At 39.9% G+C, this 13,773-nt stretch overlaps 1 protein-coding gene across 1 annotated transcript in view; it reads left to right on the forward strand.

Annotated features, from left to right (window-relative positions):
* The window catches only part of SERPINI1 (serpin family I member 1), a 38,683-nt gene that overhangs the window by 6,035 nt on the left and 18,875 nt on the right, over positions 1-13,773 (forward strand). The gene's annotated exons all lie outside the window — the stretch shown is intronic.

Consider the following 13,773-nt stretch of genomic DNA (forward strand, 5'->3'; position numbering starts at 1 on the left):
AGAGCATCCTTAAATGGCTGCTTGAAATTCAGCAGGGCGTGAGGAAACATTGCTAATAAAAGCATGTCTGAAGGAGTGAGCAGCATGGAGCCATTGTGGTGCTTCGGGGCTGTGGGTGTTCCTGTTTGTCCTGGGGACAGGCACATGTCACTAATGTCTGAAAGCAGCTCCTCAGTTCACTGCATGCTGCAACTATGCTTGTTCTCCTCTTCCCATAGGAGAGCCTTTCATTAGTCCTCCCCAGTATCTCTGAGGCAAAGAAAATGTAATAGTAGCACAAATAAGCATGTGGATTTGGAACCTTTTGGGTCTCTGCTTGCACAGAAGCTACTTAACATCATCTGTAGCTGGCAATTTCAGTCTGCTCTCCCTGTAGTGCATGCACTGAAATACTGAAGAAAGCAGAATATTAGTTTTATGAGGAGATGCTAAGGGAAAACAAGCAAGCATGTGTCTAATTAGGGCAGGTAGAAAGGTTATCCATGGGAGTGAGTCAGGAACAAGGTGGCTGTAAGTATATTTGGGGCACTTACATGCAGGAATCAATGTCGTTGTTTTTTCATGTGTGAAGGAGCAAAATGTATGTATAATATCAATACATGATGTGCTTCTGAGTTTGCATTTTCATAGAGTGTGAAATACCATTTTGTTTTGAGAAGACAAGCCCTGGGTCATAGGAAATAAGTTATTGAAGTGATAGGTATGTATCAGACTGGCAAGCAGATGTCCAACACTTCATAGTTATGCTGAGTACTCTCTATGCCCCCCTTGATTCCTCAGCCCATGTGGTGGTAGTTTCATTTGACTTTTTCTGGGAACCTGATCTAGTGGATTTTCAAGGTCCTTTCCAACTGAGGTCATTCTGTGATGGATATTTTTCAACAAGAAAATATTCATATTTGCAAGGAGAATCAACCAACATAAATTCAAACCTGTATATAGCAGTGGTTACTTGGAGCTGTGTCTATTTTATATGGATTCATCTCTACCTGTAGTGAAAGCCCTGAAGAGGAAGTTGTGTTGTATCCGTTGCTGGTTTTTTTGCTTCAGGATTGGTAGAAATGGACTGATATTTACTCCTTGTTTTCTAAAGGAGTTTCTTTTTAATGGGAATAATCCTGTGTTTATCTCACCCGTGAGTTACTACTCAATTACTTATCAATAGATAACCTAGTTCTAAAGAAATAAAAACTTTCCTTGCCCATAACAAAGGGATTTGAAAACAGGTCATTCAGTCTAACAATGTGTATTTCTCCAGTATAAAATGAAAACAGGCACTTCCTAACAAAATAAGTACTTACTGTCAGGCATTAAGTATTAACTTTTTAAAGGTATATTTGAATGGATTTAATACTTCAGACAACACTGTTATCTGTAAGCTGTGTGAGCAACTAAGTGGCCTTGATATTCATCAAGTATGACTATTTTTACCATTCTGGAGCATCTTGCTGTAGATCTTGAGGTATTAGGTGATTCATGTTACTTTAGGGGCAAATGGTGTCCTCTGTTTTCCACTTTTAATTTGCAAGTCTTTTGGTACAGAGGTTGAATAACACTGTCTGAAATGTACAAATTGGAAGCCCAAGAGATTGCTTGAAGTAGAGTTGTTTTGCTATGTATTGATGCATTGTTCAAGTCTATAATGATATTGGTTATGTTCAAGGAGGTAGTTAGATTATCAGCTTAAGAGAACACTGTATTATCATTCGTTAGGAAAAATCCAGTGTTGAGAACCATTCCAGTCAATAGTGGAAATACTTTAATCTTCTGGAATAAATTGTTCCATCCTTGAAGTCTTGCAGGGCTGTGCCTATGACAGGAGACAGTGACATGAGATGTCCATCATCTCTGTGCTTAAATAGGGTAGATCTGAAGTCAGTTCTTTCAACTAGACAGCCCTGTATAACTACCTTACAAGCACCTTGCCTCTGAGCTCTATAGTTTGCTTCATATGTGAATTGTTAAGACTACTGAGAATGTTCAGCTGCTGTGCTGCTTTTGTATTCTTCCATTTTAGTTGGTTGACTACAGAAATAAAAAGTTTGACTGTTTTCTAACTTACTCAAAAGAAAGTTAATTAAGACATGCTATACCTTCTCCCTGGAGTCAAAGTATAATGTTCAGCTAGCTGACTTGCATGAATAATCCATCACTATGAATCATTAATTTAAAAGACAAGCTATGGTAATTGATGTCTTAATACAAGCTATGAAAATACTTAGGGAAATCACTTATTTTTCTTCATGGTACATTTTTAATTTGGTTCAGTGTGTTTTCTGGCCTGAGCAGTGCTGTGCTGTAGCCCCTGAATCAGGTTCACCTGTGATTAACTGCTGCACTGATAAAAGCATGTCAAAGGCTGTGTGTTTATTTTACTGGAAGACTTGCATCTGAAGTTCCCATGAAATCAATAGGAGTCATTACTTTTGGAGCAACCTATGTATAACTGTTATATGTCAAGGGAGGTATGGAGTTTCTGTGGAATTTCTTCCTATAAATGAAATGCTAGGATTTTACCATCTCTATGATTTACCAGTCTACGACTTTGTCCCAGTTTATGATGGTTTTTTTCACCTTCAGAACAAGGAAGGTGAGACTGTCAGTATTTCAGTAGAAGTAACTTAGTGGTGTTTCAGTAACAGTTCAGAAGAACAACCTCAGTAGCACATAAAGGCACTGTGTTGGTGAGGTACAAGCATCAAGCTGCAAGCAGGCTTTTTATATTATTACAGATAAGGCAGTTTGTTTCAGTATTTCTTTCACTTGCTGGTCTCTTATATTTGAAAATATCCATTTCAGATCTTAGTTTTCTCCTGCTTCAGCAACCAAGGATGGTTAGACTCTTTCTTTGAACTGTTGCATTATTGTTGGTACAAAATGCTTGAATTTCACTTCAAATAGCCTGTTTTTGTGATGAAAGGAGTAATCTTAAGAACTTAGTGTTTCGTGTATGTGTTCTCCTAATGGTATTTATACCTTTTTCTTTTGTAAATCTTGGTAAAGATTAGTTTCATAAACAATGAGTTCGTTTAAGCTGATGGAAGACATTTCAGAGACAAGCAGCATTTAATGGCGTTTAATATTAAAAAATAGTGGTCCGAAATTTAGCCATCAAATGAAGTCTTTATGCTGTGTTTCAGTGATATGTCTTCTAGAAACAAAAAGTATTTTTCTTAATCCATTACCTTACTAGGCCTTTCTTGCCCTTCTTAGTACACAATAATAATGGTAACAATTGCCAAAACTCAGTGAATCATGGCAAGTTTTTAAGCTGTTAATTTCTGGATGGGGATGCCAGTCTTACCTTGACAAATGTGTGCTCACACCTGTATCATTAATGTTGTATTAAGTAGGTACAGCAAGTATGGAACTACTACAGCTCTATGTGCAACGATTTGTTTCTTAAAGTGTTAAGAGACTTCGTGTGGGTAGGGATGAGACCATTCACACTGTGGGATGTATTGGGAACCCGTAGAATGGCTGTTCTGCAGTGAGTAACTAAAATCTGTTTCCAGCGATGCTTTGCAACAGCTGCACTGACTGCAGGAGGTCTGTACGAGGCAATGTGTTCTAGCTGATTGTTGGCTAATGAGTTTGCTGAAAATATATTGATTGAAGATTACTATCTTCTGTGTCTGTTAATGGAACTGATGGCACAAATGGGTCAAAATCCCCTGTTTGGAGGTGCTGCTGCCCACCTCAGCTATTTAACACCTTAATTTAGACCTAAACTGAGGAGGGCTTGAAAACTGAGATACCGCCAGGCACAAGAACTTTGGATAGCCTGTTAATTTTTCAAAGCCAAGCTAATTATGATGAACCTGATTTTTTTCATGAGGGTTTTGTGCTTTTACCCACCTATGGGAAAAAAAAAAAGTAGATACACATGAATCATAGCCCCGTGTTTTCTATTATAGACTGCTATTATACTTCATAGCAGGCCAGAACTGAATATTAACTTGCCATAGGATGTCTGGGATGGAATACTTATGACTTCCTGAAAATTGAGTAGTTGTTTCTAGCAGAGTAGAGTGTAAGATATCAACCCTCACTTTTCACTGTGTGTGTTGGGAACATGTTGATAACTTTGTAAGGGACTGGATTTGTCAAAGTACAGAAATCTTTCTGTAACAAAAGTTCATACTGCCCTGGGGAGATCATACAGATGTGAACCAGTGAATTCTTGGGTGCTTCATGTTTGCTTTTAGTCTTGTGAATGGCTTCAGCATTTGTATTTGGATCTAATGTGAGCCAGGCTTCTGTGTGGCAAGCTCTGAGGGAGCAAGATTAAATCCAATTCAGCTCTTTGTGTTTTGTTTAAATGGCCCATCATAGAGAGGGTACTTGGAACAGCATCAGTTCTCATAAACACGAATCACTGAGGCTTGAATAGTGATCTTCGCAGCCAAATTCCACCTTCTAGGGACAGCTTGAATACTGGACTCTAAGCTGAGCTGTTTGGTCCATGGTGAGCCAGGAGTGATCTATCATCAGCTATAGGTCTCAAAGGCCAGGATAAACAGCACTGTTAGAATGAGAATGTGGATATTTTCTCTGTACTTAAGTGTGTTTTTTTTTTTTTTTTTTTTTTTGCTTTTAACTGAAGCTTTTTTCTTTGGTTAGGGCATCTTGTCTCCTGTGGATAGGATACCTGCAAAGGAGGGGTTTTCCTTTGCCTTTTCCTTTCCATTTCCTCACTGATCCCTTGATGTTTCAGGTATTCCCCAAACAATTCTAGAGATGTGGGATGTTGAATTTTCTTCATATCTTGCTCAACTATCCAGTTTGAACAGTATGAGGTTATTATCGGGTCTTGTTTTAATGTGGTAAATGCATGGCTGCAGAGAAGTGAGAGGGATGGAGGAACTGACTATTGTGGAGAAAGAAGTGAGCATTTCAGTGGCAATTCCATCCACTATCTCAAGCTAGCTGTTTTTTTTCTCCTTGACCATGTACCATAAGTTGAAAAATTGTCTGTACTGGTGTCCTGTTTGCTCCCTTTCTACATGCTTGCAAAACTGGTCTCAAGTAGGGGGGATATCAGCTTGGTCGCTTTCAGTCAAAGAAATCATGGAAATAACTCAAAAGTGAGTATGTGCATGTGGATGAGCACTAGCATTGCAAGTAACAGTAATGCTGAAGCCTTAGAGTTAAGAATTGGAACTGACCTTAGGCAGAAGGGTAACTTGAACTTTGATTTACAGGTGCACTTTTCAGGTTTCTCATAGCTTTAGGATGATTAGTCATCAGCATCTCTAACTTTTAAATCAGAAGTACTGTGGTGTGCCTTGCTTGGAGCTTCCCCTCATGCCAAGTAGTAAGGCATGCTCCTGCTACCTGAGTTTTGCATCCGGATTATTTAGTTGTTTACAAAGTCAATTTTTTAATGGATTTTGTGATGGTATCTTAAAGAAATACATGAAGCTGTGAATGTTTCATAGTAACAGTATTAAATTTTAATGATTGCTGTCTTTTGTTAAATGTGCTCTTCATCGCTTCTGTTTTGCTGGTTCAGAACTAAGCTACCTTTCATTAATAGTTTGCTTGTGTTTTTTTTTCTCTCAAGTTTCTGCACAGGATCAGCTTTACAGCTGCTTTCATTTGAATTCTGTACTGATGATGGCTCTGTCAGTCTCATCATGCTTGCCAGAACAACTCTACTGGTTTCAAAAGCAGTCCTTCATATGTCCTGTATGGCTGCAGCAGCTCTGCCAGCACAGCTCTGTTAGTGGGTGGCAATGGCTTGGCCAGCTCTGCCAGCCCAGCTCCCTGACTGCGTGCAGAGCAGCTGCCAGCACAGGAGGTGCCAGAGCTGCTGGTGGCCCAGGGAGGCTGGCTGGCACACTGCTGTGCTTGAGTTATCATGGTACAATGGTTAATCGAGTTGTGCTGCCTGTCAGGTCTTGGCTGTCCTGATGGGTCTGATGTATGCATTTTTGTACTGGAGCAACTATAGCTGACTGGAATCTCACCCATGGCTGGGAGCTTGCCTTGGGTGTAGGAACAGACCCTGGAGTGGCAAAGTGCTGAAGAAGCAATGCGAGTGCATCAAATAATATTTCTAATGATAATTTCCATTTTGTAATTGGGGCATAATGTCTACTTCCAGTGCTAGTGTTAAATGCCGTTCTTTCCTGAGGCCATCTGTGTGTCTTATTCCTTTGTGATGAGAAACTAATTCTGATCTAAGTGCTGTTAATGTGTGAATAACCACTCTTTGCAGTAGTGATGTTACACAAATGCGATCTACACTGGGTTCCATTTACGAGTTTGAAGCCAATACTGTATTGTAGATTAAAAAGCTGTTTGGTATGTCATGTTTTCATTCAGTTAATGAAATGAGACTCCTTTTCTGAAATTGTGATGTTTTAATTAACTTTGTTCTCATTATCACTGTATCCATAGTCTGATAATCTTTTTCTGAATTCCAGTTGAAGGAAGCTGAACAAAGTAGAAATGGATCCTTCAGTACACTGAACTTTCAAAACAAGCTCACAGCTAGTGCATGGCTTGTCTATTTAGAGATTTTAAGGTGAATTAAAGGCTATCTTTAGTTCTTGACTGCATTTTATTGGAGACTTCTAAGAGTTTTTCCTTGGTAAGTTTTGGCGATGTTTTGATGCATTTTAAAGGAGAAACAATTTTAATGTAGTATTAACATGGTATTCATCATTGTGGGCAGTGAATGTCTTACTGTTGTGTCTTTTACTCCTGTGTTCTTTAGTCCTTCGTTCTCCGAGTCCAGTAGTGGCTACAAGAGTTCCTACCATGCTGGACTCAGTATGTTCTTTAATGTCGCATCTCTTAATTGCTTTGTGTGAAAATACAGAGTTTCAAGCAAGTGTCTGGCACTGGAAACATTGTGTTTGCAGACATGCAGGCTGTAAATGCTTTCACAAAGCGTAATTTTTCATTCTGCTGAAACTAATATCATAATGCATTACAGGAATGTCTTTGACATAAGTGACAGCTTTCATCACATATAAGACTATGCTCCAGTACATGCAGCAACGTCGCCTGTAGACTTAAACTGCAGAGATTGCACCTGGCAGTTGCATATGGGGGGACTCAGCTACTGCCCTTCTAATTAAATTGTGGTTGGGAGCTTGCTTCTGGGAGCTTGCTGATCAACTGGATTTCATTGTGAAATAGCAGAGATGTGACTTACTGTAAAAGAATTTGCAGTACATGCAAGAGCAGACAAGAAGTTGTTCCTGTATCTAAAATACCTCATTATTGCGCTGTCTGCTGTTTCTGATAGGAAGTTCCTATGGAATTAGGTCAGAACCTTTCTTCCTTTCTTTCCCAAGCTACACAAAGGAAATCTGAGGAAGGAAAAGTTGATCTAATCTGGGTTATCTTTCCTAGATGGTTGTGTTAGAATTCATGTAGTGCCCCACGTCTGTTAGTTAAATTCTATACGAAGAAAGTTACATGCAGAAAATTGCCTAAGGTATAACTGATGCTTCAGAAATGAGTTACTGGTTCTTTCTACTCCTCAGTCAGTGGGTTGAGATCAAAATGTTTGCTGAGAGACCGCTGCCAAGCACATTGGTCTCATCCTGACTGGTGCTCAGTACTGACAGCCCTCACTGCGAGATGCATTATCTATTAAAAATCTGTGTCTGATTAAGGTGTTTCTATGGGGCTTGAATGGTAGACAGTTTTGATCTGTTGAAAGTAAAGGTGAGTTGAGCCTGTAGCCTTGTAGCTTTCACCCTCAGTCTTTGTCTTCCTCAGACCTCCAGTCCTGAACCTTCAAAGTGCCCAAATGCTGTACTGCACAAAATTATCTACATCAGAGTTCTTAATTCTTTCTTATTTATAGGTCATTCTTTGTGGGTGATGTTGTATCTGTTGCAGATTACAAACACACACTGTTACCCAAGAATTTCTCAAATGTTTTTCTCTTAGACAAAACAAATATAGAAGTTGAAAATGGGTCCTCAGAATTGTAGGCCTTGCAGTTATTGGGGAAAAAAGATCACCTCGATTGTCTAGATGTGGATATATATGTTTGATTTAGGCTATTCAAAAGTAAGTATTTTGGGCAGTTTCTTAATCTATTCCACTATTTTTCAATTGGAGCTGAGGGATTTCGCCTGAGGAAGCTCAATTAAGACATCTTTGGCTTGCATAATTGTCCTAGCAGGTTAATGACTTGGTGCCAAGCTCCATGGAAGTTTAAAAACATTTGGGATTTAATGGTAGAAATTTTCAATATGAAAGCGTTCAGTGTATGTTCTCAGAGGTTTTCCAGAAGCTGTTGATGTTATGGGGCTTTACAAAATAGGTCCAGCAGAGCTTGCCTAGCTGTGGTTTGGAGAAGAAGGTTTTAGTACTGCCCAGACACTTTTTTTTAGCACTTATATAATTCTGGTTTAGGTAGGAGAGGTTTTTGATACGTAACTATTATGCTGCTTTCTAATGAGACTGATTTCCAGGTTTCTTTCTCCAGAAGGCAATGACTCTGTAACTAACAGATGGTGACAAAATCCCACGACTTTATTACCAATGTTTGTGCAGATTGAAATATGAATGTAATTGCACATCTCTGAAACAGAGTCAAACAAGCTTAATGATGCCACATCTGTCTAGAATCTCCATTTGACAAGGTCGTATGCTCACACAAGTCTAAGATAAACGTCTTCTGAATAAAAATCAGACTTCTTCATGACAATGTGTGTCCTCATATGAAGGAGTTAATATTCTAGCTGCAGGTAAAGCCTGCTGGAGGTAGCGCAGATGTCAATTTACCCAATGTCTCCAGATGCTAGGCAGATGATCACTAATTCTAACAACCAAACTACTTGTAATAACAGAAATACTTTGTCAGGTATTGCTTGTGCTGTCCACCATGGCTGTTTGTTGAAGCATCTTTCAGACACCTCCTTATTCTCTTGTTTCCTTGTATCATCCTGACTCTAGGCAGTAGGACCTCAGAACAACAGATCATAAGCACTGATACATTTGTTACCCTCTGTGGCTTTCAGGAAGGCTCTTGTTTCAGTTCCAGGCGCAAACATGACCTAATAGAGTGGGTAAGCATGCTCTTAAGGCAGTTGGCTTGGTAGCAGTCTCTTCTCTTGCTCTGTGGGACTGTTTTGCTGGACTCATCTGCACCATGGATATTCCTCCCTACAGCAAAGCAAGTATGCTGGTGGAAATGGTGGTGTTCTTTTCTCCCCAAGCTTTTCTTCGTACACTGCTTGGAAGGAACCAGCAGTTTTTTTCATATATACTTCCCACACTTTTAGTGTTTAGCTTGCATGTAGCCAAGAGTAATCTTCAAGGCAACTAATCTTAGTTCAGTCTCTGCTGAGGAATTAAGGCAATGTATCACAGTTCTATTTTGTGAAGTTGCTAGGCTTCTAAAGCTGTAAAGGAGTTTCTTTATAAAAATCCACAGTCTGAAGGTGTAAGAGACAAGCAAATGATAACCTTTTTTCTTTCCAACCTGTCTGGCATGCACAAGGCACTAGAATTCAATCCTTAATTGAATTTTTTGGCACCTTCCTACTGTGAGTTCAATTCGTGCTGTTTCAAAATTCAAAGTACTTAATTTCTGTGAACCATTTGAGTTTGTTGGTATGTCTTAAAATATCTTGGCTTACAGAGGATGCTTGCCCCCTTCCATTTTCTTTTCTGAAAGCATATGCAGTGATCTGAATAGTTCACAGTTTGTGGGTGTGAGGGGGTGATGTTGTTCTACTTCCTCTTAGTCACTGCAGCCTTATGCTTGGAGGAAGGCAAGAGCTATAGTTAATCAGCCCAGTATTCTAGCCTATGCATCTTTTTTCTTCACACATTATGAAATGGGTTTTCTTTCTGCTCGTGTATAGGGGTACATCTGTGCTGGCTAAAGCAGAAAGGAAAAGTGCTGCCCACTGAGCTGTTTGGGACCTGCTGTGGGAAAGCATCAAACAGAATTCTGGGAGTGGTAAAAGCTTTATGAAAGGTTTCAGCAATTTTGAACAGAAGAAACTTCCAAGGAATTAAACTAGACTTGCTGGATGATGTAGATCCCAAAGCTTTTTCACTGTTTTTGTTGTGAGAAGTGACGAAAATGAGTAATATTGTTCATTAAGACCATTTCTATAAACTCTTAAACCCTCTACAGAGCAGTGTCCAAAACCTAAAGAAGGCCTGGGGTGTGAGATGGGCATTTCTCTACTGAAATGGATGCCTACCTGTGCGACCTACTGCAGGGAACCTGCTTTGGCAGGGGGGTCGGACTCGATGATCTCTGGAGGTCCCTTCCACCCCCTACAATTCTGTGATTCTGTGAAAACAAATGCCAGGAGGTTAAAGTTGCTAAATAACCCCTTTAGCTGTTATAATATATTCTGTGCAGTAACAAATGTTTGTTTTGGAGTAGTGCTGCATTCTTTAGTTTGCTGCTGCTTTTTTTTAATGGGGACTGATGCAAGCAAGGGTAAAACATGCTTACAGACCTCTGTGTCTGTAGATGATTTGTGATGCACGCTTCTTTTTTCAAGAAGGTGCTACTGCTTGAGGAGTTGGGGCTGCTGCTTCTTTGCCTGGAATGTGATTTGTGTATCAGTTGATCTAAGTCTTGCTGCTTTAGTTTCTATCACTGATTGGAGCTCAAATGAAATTCATGTCTCAGCCCTTAATATTTGTTTACGTAAGGGCTGAAAGCAGCTTCAACAGGTTTTTTGTTTGTGTCACCCAGTGCAAAATGTGTCCTGTAACTTTTGAAATTAATGACTAAGTCCACATAGAACAGTAGTTAAAAGAATTGCTGTTTAGCTGGTGCAGTATTTAACTAGCTTTCACTGATAAGAAAGGCTGCGACAGTGTTGTTCATGACTGAGTCTGAAAAGACTGTCAAAATTCTGATGGTATTCAGGGCTTGTTCAGCTTCCCAAGCAGAAATTGCACAATGTTCAGCATTGTTCCCTTCACTTAAGGTAGAGTACAGGTATTTTAAAAATGCTCTCTGATTCTGTGTTGTTGTGGAAACGATTGCCCTTAACTTACTGAAGAAAGATGCTGAGAATGTGCTGTACTTTAAGTGCTCAGCTGTTTGTTGGACCAAGACCTGCTGCTTGAAGAGGCATGTGAAAGTATGAAATCAAGTGTAATACTGCCTACAGCAAGGTGGAATTGGAGGCAGTAACTGTTATGACTAGAATGATAATTGAGCTAGATTCCCATTGTTAGAAGTGCATACATGTGCTGTCAGTACAAGGAAAAGGGATCTGGGGTATTTATCCCCAATGCCTTGGATTAGACTGAGAGGAAAGCATAACTAGGAAATGATTTTCACAGAGACAAGCAGCTTGACCAAGTGTCTGTTCTGTTCTGCAGGCTTCTCCCACAGACCTTGCTTGCATTAAAACATCATCCCTTGTTTTATACTTGTATGTTGAAAGAGCCCAGTCCTCACAAACAGCCTGAGAGCGCTGCCACTGCAGGGCTGCGCTGCATCTTCTACCCATACCCACCTCCTGCAATTATTGAAGAGTTTCTCACAGTCAGGCGTATGGCAGAGATCAGTGATGGAGTGCTGAATAGCTCCCTCTGCAATGAGAAAGCTGGGGCATTTTCCTTTTTTAAAACTGAGAATTCATTTGTCTGTGTTTGAGCAAATCAATACCGTGGTCTTGATACAACAGTTGTATCAAGTTGTCTGCAAAATTAAAATCCTGTTGAACTCTGCAAACTTGCTTACAGGCCTATTAAAAAGCCCCAATACTGCCTTGTGCTTAGCTGAGCTGATCTTGGTGTGCTTTTTGCTACTGCTATGGATGGCCTCCATGGCAAGTTTATTAGCATTTCTTACCTTGTATGGCTTTCAAGTTGAGATCAGTACACCCCACCCTCTCCCCTCTGCCCCCCCCAAAATTCATTTGTTTCACTACGATAGGAATTGTAATATCTTTAAGTAACTAATAAACAGGTTTAAAAACAGTGCTATTAATAAGAGGGTTGGAGAAATTTGTGCTATATTGATACCTTTTTGGTCCATGAAATTTGTGTTCATGAAATGATGGTTATGCCTCGGACTGAAATGATTTCCATTGGAAAGGCAGTGCAGTGCTGAGTGTTTGCACAATATGAAGCTGCTGATGTGGGCTCATGTAACTTTTTTATGTGTGCTGTTAAGTAGAATAGGAAACTATGGGGGGGGATTTCTGATATCTTGCAGAGAATCAGAAAAATGTATGAGTTCATCCAGAAAGATGAACTGTTGACATGGGGAGGGATCATTAGACGTGGATAAACAGAGCATATTTCATACATGTAAGCAGACCATAGAAGGGAGGTAGGGAGGGGGAGAAGCAGGGCTGTGGTTCATCTCTCTAAGAACCTGCCATTTTTCCCTGAAACGTGTGTTTGCTGTGTTAATTCATCTGCTTCATTTCCTCAATGAAAAATAAACAGAAGGCTGAGCTGTGGCCAGGAAACAGAATCTTAAACAGTGACCACGTTGCTTGCTGCCAAAGCGTGTACCTTGTTGTTTTTCATATTTTTTCTCATCTGTGAAATGTGAGTGATGTTTATATTATGTATCATTCAGTGTTTTGCAAGGTAATTGTATAACAGATACGTAGTCCTTTGAAGATGAAATGTGTGATACAAATGGCGTACAAAGCTTATCGAGGGTCTCTGTCAGGTATAGAGGCCCACAGTAACTGCAGGCACACAGCTGGGAAGCATGAGGCAGAGGCACTTTAGCAGCATGTAAATTGACTTCAGTTGAACAGCAGGGTAGCGCATTCACATGAATTTATCCCATGCTGACAAGCCCTGCAACCTGGCACAGAAACATACAAATGCTTCTTCTGGACTAAATCTGTTTGCTTCATGGTATTTAAAGCTGTAAGCGTCCAGGAGAAGCAGCTAAGCACAAGCTGTGTTGGCTCCCGTGACTGACCAGTTGGTCAAGTGCCAATGTAGTGTGAAGTGAAAGGGAGAAATGAAATGGAGATGTGTATGCAGCCCCAGAATGTGCAGTTTTAATTAAGCTAGTAGTTGTGTGACAAGCCAAACTGGGGTAGAGGGAGAACTGTTGTTTGACGCCTTTTAGCAAAGCCTGGGGGTAAGTTAGGTTATTAATCCTCTTGATTTCTCTCTAGTTTCCTGTTTCCACTGCTGAATCTTTCCTGCTGTTACATAAAGTAATTTAACCTGCTCCAGGGGCCTGCATAGGAAAGTTATTGTCTGTTAGCAAATGTAACTAGTCAAAGCTAGTCAACTTATTGCTGTTTACTAACAGACATCTTGGCTGCTTGCTGTGAGTTTTGCAACCAAGCAACATCGTGGTACATTTCCTTTGTCACTGGTGTCAGCAAGCTTTTTCTGTGCCTGAAGTAGTCTTACCAGTTCCTGGAGTAGTGTGACTTAGATGAATAAGTTATTTCTTACTTGGAAGATCAAATGAAAGAAACATGTTTGTAAGTCTCCTTGGTGGAAAAAAGTGCAGAAATATATATCATTTCTACACCAGCATTGCTTAACGATACCAAACTTGACAAGGAGAAGTAGGAAAGGTATGGCTGTGTTTGATATTTTCTGTAGGAGTCGAATTTTATTATTTCATTGAAAGTTTACAGAAGCATAAAGTCATTCAATACCTAATTTTCAGGGGGGAAATGGTTCATTGCTTCGTTTTGAAGGGTGTATGTGCCTCCTCCAGGAAACTCAAGTATGCCCTTAACTCCTTGCCTAGATTTTTTCCCACTAAAATTTGAAATTTGCTGAGCTTACCACTGTGTTTGAGTTTAATCTGTTGTTATGTGGAGT

Source organism: Lagopus leucura, unplaced genomic scaffold (genome assembly GCF_019238085.1).
Source record: "Lagopus leucura isolate 7727_CA_CO unplaced genomic scaffold, USGS_WTPT01 Super-Scaffold_100029, whole genome shotgun sequence".
Taxonomy (NCBI): domain Eukaryota; kingdom Metazoa; phylum Chordata; class Aves; order Galliformes; family Phasianidae; genus Lagopus; species Lagopus leucura.